The following is a 15,412-nucleotide window of genomic DNA, read 5'->3' on the forward strand; positions in this document are numbered from 1 at the left end:
TGTCTTACAGTATTTCCAATCAAAAGACGTTTGTTAACCTGTAAACAGCAGCTACTATATGTTAGCTGCATTGTTATCTATTATAAAGAACGATACTATAGCTGAAAGAGAGGGTGTTGGCCATAAGAAATTCCGGTTTGTGAATATTGATGTAAGTAATGGTTAAGAATGAATTAAAAGCAACTTTCTCAATTTTAAACATTCTCTGTACTGTCAATGGACGAATTCAAATACCAACAGTACATGTAATAATAATTTATTGATGATTTCCTTGCCTTTTCAACTGTGTTTCGGTTAATAATTTACATGAGTTAAGGACTATTCTGAAAAAAGCCAGCTCCATGAAAGAGTGTGATGGTGTCATGCAGTGACACAGTTGGCAGGAATTTATGGCATTTCTTGGAAAAAGAACGTTGACAAAGATGAGCAAACTGGTTACCCTTGTTTTACGGAATGAACTAATACTAATACTACTTTTTCCAATATATAGATATACACACAAATATATCATTTCAGTGCACAGTTATTCAATTGATCATAGCATTCTACTGTAAATGCTTGAGAACTATGTTGGTATTAGTGGTCTGGGCACTAACCTAGTTTAAGTCTAATTTATCCAAAAGGAACTATACTTTGTTTTGTAAAAATATCTTAAAAATCACAAGACAAGTACAGAGTGCCTAGTTTTAGGCCCTCTGCTTTTCTCTTTGCGCATGATTCTTCTACAACGCATTATATAAGAACACAAAGGAAGTTTTTTTAATGCTATGCTGATTAGCATTAGCAAAGCTAAGCATACAAAAACACATCAACAATTCTCTAAATGTCAATGCAAAACTAAAAATGACATATTATCATGGGCAAATCAAATGCAGTGGATTGCAGGGGTGTGCTTTATAGCTGACACTCACATGAACACTGTAGTTTGTTTTGGGCTTGTAAGTCATTCCCTGTAAATGCTACTGAAGTTAGAAACGTGCATTAATGTATATGTGAATTTGGAGACGGTCCCTACACTCTCGGAAAAAAAGGTACAATTTTGTACCAAAGAAGGTACAAACCGTTGTCACAGGGGCAGTACCTTTAACTGGTACAAATTTGTACCTTATAACAGGGAAACAAATTTGTACCATTCCAGTATGTACCTTAAAGGACATGATTTGTACCGTGTGTAACCAAAATGTACCTTTTGTTTTTTAAACCTTGCTGGTACAATATTGTACCTGCAACAAGGGTACAAATCTTGGCCTTGAAGGTACCACCCCAGTGACAAGCATGTTTGTACCTTAACTATGGCAAATGTGTTCCTTTAAGCACTATTACAGGTAATTTATCATTTGAATAAAACACGTTAAGCAACAAATTGAGAAAGCATCATTTTAATAGAATTTAATGTAAATTGATGCCATCAAATACATAGGTGTTTAAACCAACAACGTTCAGGCATAGAGTACAAAAATTATAAACATCAACTTTCCTCTTTACAATCAAATGTAGAAAAAAGGAGCATTGCTTCTTTTAAAAACATGTCTCTTTGGTGCAAACCATTTGACTAAAATGTAATATGTTAAGATACAATTTTTAACCAACAATATAATAATGGTCAAAAACTGTATGCAATACAATTGAACATATTCATATTTTTATCACTTTTCATGCAATAGCAGTCATTAAAGGTATGGTTCAGGTAAAAATGAAAATTCTGTCATCATGCACTCACCCTCAAGTTGATCCAAACCTGTATAAATGTATTTGTTCTGTTGTACTCAAAGGAAGATATTTTGAAGAATGTTGGTAACCAAACGGGTCTCGACCACCATTGACTGCATCAGTAAATGCTGGGCGACATCTGTTTGGTTACTGACATTCTTCCAAATATCTTTCTAGAAGTACAGCAGAAAAAATACTGTAAATGTATACAGGTTTGGAACTACTTGAGGGTGATTGAATTACAGAATTTTCATTTTTGCCTGAACAATACCATTAACATTACAATTATAAAGAATAAATTATTCCCAACACAAAAAAATGCAATAATGCAAAAACACTGGAACAATTCTACAAAAACCAGTACAGTGACTACACATATCTGGCTCCTACATAAAAAACATCAACCATATAGAGGTCAAGTGCCTGGTAGTCCAGTTCATCTCCTGGCATCAAACAACACCAGTCCTTGTCATATGAAACATGAAATGCATGAAAATTAGAATCAAACAAATGTGGAAGCAACAGTTCAACAAGGTTGAAGACAAAATACGCACAAAAATCTGAAAGAACTCCATCCTCGACTCCAACTGCTTGGCAAATTTCAGATCCCTCCATTTTCACAGTGCTGAAGATTCTCTTCTCACTGAAGACCTGTTTCCAGTCAGATGTTCCCAAAATCTGTACAGTGAGATATGGAGTAGCTGGTTCATCCTGAACAAAAAGAAGAAAATCAGTTTTAGAAAAGTCCGGAGAAAAATTATTTCCCAAACGACTATAAAAGAGTCAAAATAATAATTAAGTTGACTTAAAGGGCTGGTTTCCCTGACAGGGATTAAGACTAGTCCTAGACTAAAAAAAGTCTAAGAGCTGTTCAAACTGATAACAACTTGCACAGACATATCATAAAATACACCAGTACCATTGTGTTGTCTCAAAAGGCACTCAAGTAATGTTTTTAGTGTGACGTGTTTGTTAAAATCACTTAAATTTCATAATTAAACTTCTGATTTAAACAAATCCGTGTCTGGGAAACCGCCACTGAGTTAGCTGGTATTTTAGTAAGGATGTGTGAATGGCATCTAACCAGTAAAGAGATGGAACCCCGTCGCATGTGTGAACAGCACATTATCGTAATTACCAGTTATGTAATTCTTGCAATCTTTCATAAATTTACAGATTTTACAGTGTGAGAGGGGATAGAGTACATTTTTTGTGAATGCATAGGAAACACGCAATACCTGTACAACTCCAATGGTGACATAATTGTCCACTTTCTCCCTGAATATCACTGGAAGTAAAACCAGAGCAGCACGGAAATCCATATCTAAAAATAAATTTAATAGGTCTAATGTTGAACAGTACGAAAATAGAAATTTTAAAACAAGCAAAGCCTACACCGAAATCATGCATACCACAAATATTCTCTGCTACAGCCTCTCCTCTGGCATCCATGTACTGTGCTTCTATAGAAGATTTCCCCTTAGCTAACCTCAACACACTGTGCACAATTTTGCTGAAGGAGACCTGGAAGCGCCGGGTTAAATCAGATACGTCATGCATTCGGCCCAATTCCTGAAATAGCTAAAATGCAGATAACAAATATTTAATTCTGTTTGTGTGTTTGTCTTTGCTGTTGTTGAGAGCAAACGCATAGCTTTGCATTATGAGAGCTAATGTACAAATAAATTCATCATAAGCCCAAATTTGACAATCTATCTTGATTAATAGTGTATAGGAACATACTGAAAAAAAGATCAACTCTGACCAATAAGAGGACAGTTTTACTCACATGTGATATACATAAACACATTTTGGTATTCTTTGCACCGTTGCCTTGTGAAAGTTAGTTGAACCCAGAAGAATGACAACACTGAAATAAGTGTCCCCTTTTCGAAATGATGTAAATTAACTACAGGTCTGAAAACAACCATAACTCATACAGATGTGAAACAGTTTAGGCAAGTTATACTTACAACTGAAGGAGTCCTGAGGAAGGGATATTTTTGAAAAATATCAGCAACAGGAGTGCCATTCACTATTTCCCTCCTCCTCCAAGCAAATGTTTGTTTCATTTTTTCATCCACTATTGCAGCATCTGGTTGGGTCTTCTTGTACTGGTCCTGTAAGGTCTAATGGTCGAATACATGTTAGTCTACAAGAAGATGCTAGTTAGCCAACATTTTTATTGTCATTTAATCGCAGAAAAAATATCCAGTACAGGAAGAGGAAAAGTATGACTGACAGATCGCATTGCTGCTACATGTAAATACAATATAGCCGGGCTGGAAAACGTTCATGTAAAACTACTCAATCAACAGTGTGTGTTGCCGTACTTAAAACGTGCAGCTACCTAACGTTAACATAAACTATCAAGCTCACCTTTGAATTTGCTCTTCTCTTCTTCTGACAATTCAAGCCTAGCCTCTGTTAATTTTGACAGAAGTTCCTCTGATGACAAAGACGCCAAAGCCATGCCGGAGATGCTTGAGGTTGGCGGAATATTCCGTAATGGCGGCAGACTTCGGCCAATCTCGTATCACTTGCAATCCCAAAAATTAGCGAAAGTAATGGTTAAATTCAATACTCTACGGTGTATGCACCCGCGATAACCTAATTTTAAAGTTATTAAATGTCCAGGAATTATTAAAAGGTGTAAAGAATATATAACAGCATTGGGTATAAGTAGGCCTAACGTTTCGTGAATGCCCGAATTTAACCGGGTGACTGACATTTAGACTTGAGAACTAAATATAACCCTAAAACTAAAAACACATCTTCAAAATTTTCGAATTATAGTTTGATAATACTAATCCAAATCCAAACTCTGTTATTTTGAACTAATAAAAGCCTCACCAAGAAACACTGGCACGCAACCTGCTTCCCGCTCTCCGCTCTGACTGAAAATTCTAGAACACTGTGTGGCAGTTAACTTCGGCCAATCGGCTCGTTGTTGCTATGCCTAATAATTAACATAGCAACCAATAATGCGTGAGATACTAATTGTGGATAAATGCGAATTTATATTCTCATATATTATAAAAACATTTATTTAAAACAGTCAGAGATATTTTTTATGTATCAAAATAAATCCTAAATACTCAATAAATAATCGTGTCAATATTCTGTATTCAAACTGATATTATGAAGAATTTTAAAGTCAATTGAGTAAAACCAAATGTATTATCATATTTTTATGAGGGGATTACTCATGATTTAATTTAGACAAAATTTATATTTCATATGCTATTTGCATGTGTAATAAAAATGAGTTATATATCAATAAAGGTTACTGTACCCTTGATGTGAGAACAAATATGTACCTTAATATCAATTGTACCTTGAAAGGTACCAAACAGTATCATCACAGGTCTTACTTGTACCATTAAGGGTACATTTATTGAAGAGGTACAAAACTGTTCTTCAAGGAACATTTTTTGTACCCTTGTGTACCTTTTTTTCCGAGAGTGTAGATTCACGAATATACAACCTCCAACGTCAAGCAACTTTGTGCCAGTGGATGAATCATTTGTAAATATGTTCTTCCATAATTTGGCAAGAACAAAATAAGACTTTAAAATAGAACAAAAACACATTGTTAAACGTATTGCACCCTTATACATTGTATTACGGTATTGACTACCTAAATTGTTTTATTAAGAGTTATACGGTTTTGTACGTGAAGACGTTACGTTGTTTTACGTCACATGCTGCTAAGTTGAGAGAGCAGTGAACTGATGTTATGTTCAAGTGAAGTGTGTTAAATAAAAATACAACTGAAAGGATATTCAGCACTGAACAACGTCTCGCTTGTTTTCCTACACGCGAGTGAAGGTGAATTGCGCACTCGGATGCTCAACAGGTTATGGGCCCAGGCACGGAAACAAACGAGTGTGAGTAAAACCCACGCGGCGTATAACGCGTTCTATGAAGCTAGCGATAAAGCTTAAACTGGAGTTACATTAGAAGAAAAGTCGAAAAAATGGCAAACAGAGCGGTAAACAGAGCGGTAGGAGCACTGGCAACACAATCTTTGTTTGATGGATCCGAAGATAAATACGATCTTTGGGAAACGAGATTCTTAAGCTGTTTGCACACTCTAAAGTTAAAAGAGACTATTTTGCATGAACCCACTGATGCTAACGCAGAACAGCTAGCCGAAGACAGACGGAAGAATGCTGATTGTTATGCTGAACTTGTAAGACTGATAGATGATAAAAGCCTATCACTGATAAGACACGAAGCTGCTGACGATGGCAGGAAAGCCCTTAAAATACTGAAAGAACATTATTCAGGGAAAAGCAAGCCACGGATAATAAATATGTACACATCGTTAACTCAGCTACACATGGCAGCCGACGAAAGTGTTACTGACTACTTGATAAGAGCAGAAAACATCATCACAGCATTGAGAGATGCGGGAGAAGCCATGAGTGATGGATTAACCATAGCAATGATTCTCCGTGGATTACCAGATTTCTTCAAGCCGTTAGCCGTCCACATAACACAGAATGAGGACGACGTTACGTTCACAGATTTTAAGAGAAGACTGCGGATTTACGAAGAGGCGGAAAAAAATGAAAGGAACCGAATCCACAGATAATGTGATGAAGACACAGACAAGACGTGGAAAAGGTCCCGTCCGGTACCACACTAAAGAAAGAAAAGATGAAGACATTAATGTGACATGTTACAAATGTGGAATAAAAGGACACAAAGCAAGAAAATGTTACAAGAGAGTGTGGTGCAATCATTGTAAAAATAGTTCACATACAGAGTTCCTGTGCAAGAAAAAGGGCGACCAAGATGGCTTCAGAAAGGTTACAGACGAACACGATAATGACCAAGATCACCTCTTCAAAGCTGAACACTCAGAATATGAAAAACCAAAGAACAAAGTGAAGATGAAAGGCATCATGGTAGACGCTGGCGCGACATCTCATATTGTGAGCGACATCACAAAGTTCAGAAGTTTTGATAGCTCATTTCAACCAGAGAAACATTCAGTGGAATTAGCTGACGGGACGAAGTGCAGTGGAATGGCGCAACGGAGAGGAACGGCAGTGATTTATCTCATAGATGATGCTGGAAAACAGCATACTGCACAGCTACGAGACGCGCTATACATGCCCTCATACCCACACGACATTTTCTCTGTAGCTAGAGCAACAAATGGAAGAGCAACAGTCATTTTCAAAAGAGGAGACAGTCACTTGATTACCAAAAACGGAAGCCGTTTTGATATCCATGAAAGTGGAAACTTGTACTATCTGCCAACAATAGAAGAGGACCCTGACCAGTGCAAAGTGTGTCATGATTTACAAACCTGGCATGAAATTTTGGGACATTGTAACCATGAAGATGTACAGAAGCTACAAGGTGTAGTAAGAGGCATGGAGATAAGCGGAAACAAAATGCGACAGGAAAAATTATGTGAAGTGTGTACAAAAGGAAAATTCACGCAGACCAGAAACCGGGAGCCAGACAGAAAGGCGAAGAAACCTCTTGAATTAATTCACACGGATCTGGCTGGTCCCACGCCGACACAGAGCAAAGAAGGACACAGATATGTACAGTCGTTTACAGATGACTATTCAGGTACCATGTTCGTTTACTTCTTGAAAACTAAAGGTGACACAATACAAGCTACTGAAAAGTTTTTAGCTGACACTGCACCTTTTGGAGAAATCAAGTGTTTTCGTTCAGATAACGGCACTGAATTCATGAGTCGAGATTTCCAAGCGCTGTTGAGAAGGAATAAGATTAGACATGAAACATCTGCACCTTATTCACCTCATCAGAATGGCACAGCAGAGAGAGGATGGAGAACACTTTTTGATATGAGCAGATGCTTGCTGATAGAGAGTGAGTTACCAGATGAGTTGTGGAACTACGCAATGCAAACATCAGCCTACGTGAGAAATAGGTGTTACAGTAGACGTACAAAGAAAACACCATACGAATTATTCACAGGCAAAAAGCCAGATGTTTCCAGAATGCACAAATTTGGATCAATATGTTTTGCTTACAAGCAAGAGAAAAGCAAATTGGACTCAAGATGTGAACAAGGTGTTTTTATAGGCTACGACAAGAACAGCCCAGCCTATCTAGTATACTATCCCAACACCGAAAAAGTCCAAAAACACAGATTGGTGAAGTTCACAACACAGACAACCAGTGAAAGAGAAAAACAAACATCTGAGACATACACAAGGTATGAAAACACGGATCCAAATATCTTCAGCAGTGAAGTCAATGCTGCCGATAACATGGAGGATGAACCAGTTCATGGTGTTCAAAGTGATGTTTCAGAGACTTTGCCCGAACAAGCTGCTCCCAATCAGTCAGGTAGAGCTACAGAATCCGAGATGAGAAAGAACCCCCCAAGAACCAGGAAGAAGCCAGCTTACCTACAGGATTTTGAAATTGAGGATGCAGAAGACAAACTGCAAACATGCATAGATTTTTGCTACAGAGCAGTATGCGATATACCTCAAACCTACCAGGAAGCCATAACATCAACAAAATCCAAGCAATGGAAGGATGCTATGGACAAAGAAATGCGATCATTGGAGGAGAACAAGACCTTCACACTCACTAAATTACCACCAGGAAAACAACCAGTTGGAGGAAGATGGGTTTACGCACTTAAAAGAGACATTGACGGATCTGAAAAATACAAGGCAAGATTTGTGGCGAAAGGTTACAGTCAGAAACAAGGGACTGACTATGATGAGACATTCTCACCCACAGCTGACATGACAAGCGTGAGAGTGGTTTTACAGAAGGCAGCACAAGAAAACCTGATCTTGCACCAAATGGACGTTGAGACAGCTTACTTGCATGCACCAATAGATCACGAAATCTATATGGAACAACCGGAAGGTTATAAGCAAAAATCTGAAAAAGATGCAAAATTAGTATGCAAGCTAAAGAAATCTCTCTATGGCCTTAAGCAATCTGGCAGAAACTGGAATGCTGTGTTACATGTATGTTTGACTGAGAACGGTTTTACACAGAACCCAGCTGACAATTGCGTTTACACAAAAGAAAAACCAGATGAGAAGGTAATCTTGATAGTATGGGTTGATGATTTAATCCTAGCTGCTAACAGTGAAAAAGTTCTGGAAAGTGTAAAAGAAATGCTCACCCAAAGGTTCAAAATGAAAGACATGGGAAGGTTGAAACATTTCCTGGGCATAGATTTTGAACAAGCAGAGGGTCTAGTCAAAATGTCACAGGAAAGATATGTGAGGAGAATACTGGATCGTTTTGACATGCAGAACTGTAAATCTAGGGAAACTCCATGTGAAGCAAAACTTGATTTTACAGAAAATGCTGAAAAAATGAAAGAGCCTAAGAAGTTCAGGGAGGCAGTAGGAAGTTTAATATACTTGTCCACCTGCACAAGACCAGATCTAAGTTTTGTCGTCAGTAAACTATCTCAGTATTTTGCTGAACCAACAGAGCAACACTGGAACACAGTCAAACATGTGTTCAGGTACCTTAAAGGGACAGCAGAACAGCAATTATGTTTCAGGAGAAATGACACAGAGAGGCTAGGTCTGAAAGTGTATAGTGACGCTGACTGGGCATCGGATACAAAAGACAGACGTAGTACTTCAGGATACTGTGTTAATCTAAGCGAAGAAAGCTCTATGATCTCATGGAAAACAAGAAAACAACCGACAGTAGCATTATCTACTTGCGAGGCTGAATATATGTCTTTAGCATCAGCCATGCAGGAATGTATCTACTTAGAGCAGTTGCTTAAGGGTATGGACACATACAAATATGCACAAACAAAGGTGTACGAAGACAACCAAGGTACCATTGCACTAGCCAGAAATCCAATCTCTAGGCAAAGATGTAAACACATTGACATCAAATACCATTTCATAAGAGAAATTGTGAATGGTGGCAAGGTTATTTTGGAATATTGTCCTACGGAGACAATGGTTGCAGACATAATGACAAAGCCAGCCACCAAACAGAAGTTAAAGACTTTTTCTCGGGACATGTTTGGAACATAATTTATGTAAAGATGATAATTGTATTTGATGCCTAATATTTTGTTTTGTTTTTTGTTTTAGAAATACAATGGGCTAAGAGTGAGTGGGGGTGTTAAACGTATTGCACCCTTATACATTGTATTACGGTATTGACTACCTAAATTGTTTTATTAAGAGTTATACGGTTTTGTACGTGAAGACGTTACGTTGTTTTACGTCACATGCTGCTAAGTTGAGAGAGCAGTGAACTGATGTTATGTTCAAGTGAAGTGTGTTAAATAAAAATACAACTGAAAGGATATTCAGCACTGAACAACGTCTCGCTTGTTTTCCTACACGCGAGTGAAGGTGAATTGCGCACTCGGATGCTCAACACACATGCCTCCTTGTTCTTTTGTTTCATGTTGTTGGCATTTTTGGCCACATGTACAGGCGCATAAGCACATCACACGCATGTCATTAGGCCTACCTGCTGTGCACTGCATCATGTCTGAGTATTTCACAGGAATTAAATGAATTAAGTATTAAAAAGACATTTCCAAATGATTCCTCTTAAGTTGGATCCGCAATTCATAAAAATAAAAGGCCCGCTGGTGGTGCATGGGGTCCTACGCAAATTGGATAGTTTTCGAATAGGAAGAATCGGCTTGAAAACCCAACGTGTAAAAGTGTTTGAAAAGATTATGTTGATATGTTTGCTATTTTTAAACCTTTTCATATCGTCCATTTAAAAATATTTTCAGAAACATGAATGGTAACTCCAAAGAAACATTCTGATTTAAAAGCTGTGTGCGATTTGTTTGAAAAATAACCACAAAGAGGAAGTGAGTTTTAGTTCCAATTAATGTATTATCTTGCTTAGATTGTGGTGTAAAGTGACATGGCCGTGACCTAAATCGAGTTTACCAAAAAGTTGTGTTATAACAGATCTTTAAGTTTGTTAAAACCAAGTTAGTGTTTTGTTCACATAGGGAAAAGTCCCACTGCAGTAATGCTGTATGGACTGTTTCTTTCCTCCTTATGTGACAAAGCTAATAGTTTTACATTGAGCACCAAGCTTAGAAAGCCCATTTACTCAATGAAGTTGAAGAAATTATTTTACGCAATCATCATTCAACTTTATAAGGTTCTCACCTAATACTCCATTCTAAGGCGACCTGTTTACAAATGATTCGGAGTTGATGTTTGCTGTGTGAGCGATTTCATCATTTTACACCATTTTCTGGCACAATTTTTTTTTTCCGTAAATGTGCTTTAACTACACAGAAATACATTCGGTATTGTTTTCTGTAAGAGATGTATAACATAAAGCTTATTAGGTAATGTTATTCATGTAAATGTGGATAGCAGCTATTATAAAACGGCTACTGATGACAGCAGCATTCCTGTGAACAGTGGTGTAAAGAGTACTGAAGGATTGTACTTATGTACAAGTATTGTTACTCAAGAAATATTTTACTCAAGTACAAGAAGTACTGAAAAATAATGACTCAAGTAGGAGTAGATAAATAGTTTGCTGAAAAACTACTCAAAGTACAGCGTAATAAAGTACTTGACTGTTCTTTTTGTTTCTGAGCATTATGGAGAGGTAAACACGCTCATGTAATAATTCATTCTCTGGAGGGCACTAACATAAAGACCACAAGTGAGACTTACAGAGTCAGAAAACGTGTGACGTTGACTGGTGCAATATGAAGACCATAAACACATATACAGTTTCTGTGTTCTTTAACCCATCTCTGGTAACTGCATGAGAATTATGTGTATTTATAATCAACACTGGCTGTACAGCAATATAGAATTTTATAAAATAATATATTTACTGTCTCAGTCTATACATAAGAAGCAACACAACCACAAAAGTAAGTAATTTCTAAAGTAACATCATCTGAATACTTTGTAGTTTTATGAAGGGCGGAATAATACAAATGGGGGATAATAACATATAGGAGACATTGTACAGCGTAGTATATAGTAGAATATACATATTAACAGATTGTATGTACACTTGTGCAAATGGAAAATGTTGTAAGTAGAGGTAGTGTTATATATAAAATGTACATATAATAAGGCGTTACCCCTTCCAAGGCCGTTCTGACCCTCGATTCGACCTCCCATGTCTGAGTGGAGACTACTAATGTCTCGGGTAAAATACACTCGGGAGTAGACGGGCGTTCAGAAGGATCATTGGAACCCGGGCGGTACGAGAGAGAAAAATAAAATCGTCCGAAAAAAAGTGCCCACCGAGCCTGCCTGGAGTTAAGTCTTTTAGCGGATCTGATATATTCTAGGTTCTTATGATTGGTACAAACGATAAAAGGTACCCCCAACCCTTCTAACCAATGACGCCACTCCTCCAACGCTAATTTGACTGCCAGCCACTCACTGTTACCAATGTCATAATTACTGTCAAGGATTAGGACAGGAAGAACCCAAGTGCAGGCAGACACGGGATAACAAGAATTTATTATAAATAAACACAAAACAAAAACCCACAAGGGGGTAAAACAAGACAAGACAAGATAAATTATAATCAGGACCCGGACTAACTAGACTGAGAAAACAAACACTAAGGACAAGACTACACTGACTCACCAAATTACAATGACCAAGCACTAGATATTGAAAAACACAGCATACACGACCAAGGTACAAAATACAATGAACGAGCACAGGACAATGAACACGAGGATGTTTTATAGGGGAAACAAACACAGGATAATTGACAAGGGTCAGGTGCGGGTAATGAAACACTCAGGGAAGGTTAACGAGGAAACGAGATGGCGGGAACAAAGACACGGACCAGAGAGAGAGCATAGAAAGCCGATAGCCAACATCTCTCTCTCACATAAAACACAAGGCTTTGTCATGAATCTGCCTCAAGACCAAGAATAGACAAGACATGAAGGCAGATTCATGACAAATTACGTTCAGTAGGTGATAAACGATGGGACAAAAACGCGCAGGGATGCATCTTGTCGTCTGTGGAAGAACGTTGAGATAGAACTGCACCTACCCCCACCTCTGATGCGTCGACCTCCACCACGAACTAACGTGAAGGATCAGGGGGTATGAGAACGAAGCGGCCCTTAAGTTTAGCGAATGCAACCTCAGCTGCAGCGGACCACCTGAACGTCGAGGCGGTCAGAGGCGCGGCTAGTTGGCTGAAATTGCGAATGAAACGGCGGTAACAATTGCCAAACCCCAGAAACCTCTGTAGGGCCTTACGGGAATCTGGACTTGGCCAATCTACCACAGCCTTAACCTTGGCAGGGTCCATACGTACTCCCTCAGACGAGACGATGTATCCTAGAAAAGAAAAAGACTGTGCATGAAAATCGCATTTCTCCGCCTTGACAAAAAGCCCATTCTCTAGCAGCCTCTGAAGCACTCGCCTGACATGCTGCACCTGTTCCTGGAGAGAACATACAAAGATCAATATGTCATCCAGGTAGACATATAAGAACTTATCTACCATATCTCTCAACACGTCGTAAACGAGTGCCTGAAAAACCGCCGGGGAGTTGGACAGCCCGAAAGGCATGACCAAGTATTCGAAATGACCCCTGGGGGTGTTAAAGGCGGTTTTCCATTCATCCCCCTTCCGAATGCGAACCAAATAAGCGTTACGTTAATCCAATTTTGTGAAAACAGATGCTCCTTGCAACCTCTTGAAAGCCGAAGACATCAACGGTAAAGAATAGGTATTCTTTACCGAGATGTTGTTCAGTCCTCGATAATCAATACAAGGTCGCAAGGAACCATCCTTCTTTCCCACAAAAAGAACCCCGCCCGATAGTAGCATCTTCCTTACTACCTTACATGCGTGTAAAAAATGACCCGTTCCTCCACAGTAAAGACATAGTCCTCGGGACCTCCGCCTCTCACTCTCCTCCCGGGAAAGCCGAGCACTCCCTACCTGCATGGGCTCGGGATCGGAGACGGAACTGACCGTGTCTCTCTCGCTGGACGATCGGCTCTCCGCGCATCTGAGTCCTTGATTAGGACGAGAGTACCGCTCCAGGCGGTTAAGGCGAGCATCCACTGGCAAGGCCAGGTCGAAAAGTCTGTTCAGACTCTGAGGAAGGTCTGAAAATATGATGAAAATGTTACCGTGGCGACAAGCAAACCTATAGTATCTACCACGAAAGATTTGTTCCCAAGAAGGAAGAAGGAAGAGCGCATTTACTGAACTCTATTATTGTTTGCTTGCATTTTTTCGTTTGCAGAAAATAGTTTTGTGTTTTCTACTCTTATGTAAATTGACAGCACAATAAGTTTCTGTTTCAGCTGATTAAACTGATCGGTGATATAGAGTGCGTGGGTGCGTGTGTATAGATAGAACGCTATAGAGAAGACATAGTTTGGACACAACATTAACTGCTTTATTTCTCATATGAAGTTAAAGATAAAGCATCAAACACAGTATTTATATAAAACTTTGTGAAACACTGATCTTGAAATGAATGTCGTTTCTAGATGTCATATTTCGTTTTGATACTTATAGTCAATAATTCTATCGCTTAAAATTTTTATTATGACTTAAAACTCAGTAAAAACGCTTTGTTACACATGCCTGGCTAGTAGTTGGCAATGTCACTTTGGATTAAATGCATACTGTATGTAGTGTTTCTTTACAAAGTGCTTTTTAATATCCTTTGTTGACATATACTGTATGTGTGTTTATAGTCTGGTGGATGTAAATAATGTCTCCACTGGTTGTAGTGTTGCAGTAAACCTACTTTTTGCTTGAGAAATGTTAATAATTACGTGGCACCATTCATTGTTTTGGGAATACTCGCTCATGCTGAACAGGTAATATGCATGAACATGGCAGTGTTTTCACTGGTTTTCATAGTTTACACAGCAATGGTGTCATTTTAAAAAGTTTCCATTTTCAGTCCTCACTGATTCCAGCTTAAACACATTTGGAGCCAACACAGGTCAATAACACCAGCTTGGACCACAGATATGTATATACTGTAGATGTCATACACTTATGTTTCACACTACACATGTGAGCAGAGCATACAGTACTTGCATTGCATGAAGCGGCGATGTAGAAGATTGTTGGCTCAGAATGATCTTAAGACGCATCTTTTTAATCTTGCATACACTAAACTATCATAATATATATATTTCAAAGATTTAGGCTGCACTAGTTAGATCAACCGGAACCAGGGACACTTCCAATAACAACTGATGCATTTGTTGCATCAAAGAGTGCAGAACAGTGCTCTACTCTCAGCCAGTCTTGTCTCATTGTTCCAAGGTTACTAGAGCGGGCAGGATGCAGTCCAAGGTTACCGGAGCGGGCAGGGCGCAATCCAAGGTTACCAGAGCGGGCAGGACGCAGTCCAAGGTTACCAGAGCGGGCAGGACGCAGTCCAAGGTTACCGGAGCGGGCAGGGCGCAATCCAAGGTTACCGGAGCGGGCAGGGCGCAATCCAAGGTTACCGGAGCGGGCAGGGCGCAATCTATTCCCAGACCTGACAAATGCTGGACGAAGGACGTGGCGACTCAACAAAACTTCAGTCGCTATTAGATTATTAATGATAATTTTAAATCAAACTTTTTTTATTTTGCCTTGTTGTGCAGCGCACTGTCGAGCTTGTGCAGAGGCAGCAGTTTTTGCCAGAGGGGAACTGGAATCCCTCGGTTAGGCCTGATCTCCCTCTGAGGTTTTTTTTCTC

The sequence above is a fragment of the Barbatula barbatula genome (assembly GCF_947034865.1).
Source record: "Barbatula barbatula genome assembly, chromosome: 18".
In the NCBI taxonomy this organism is placed as follows: Eukaryota; Metazoa; Chordata; class Actinopteri; order Cypriniformes; family Nemacheilidae; genus Barbatula; species Barbatula barbatula.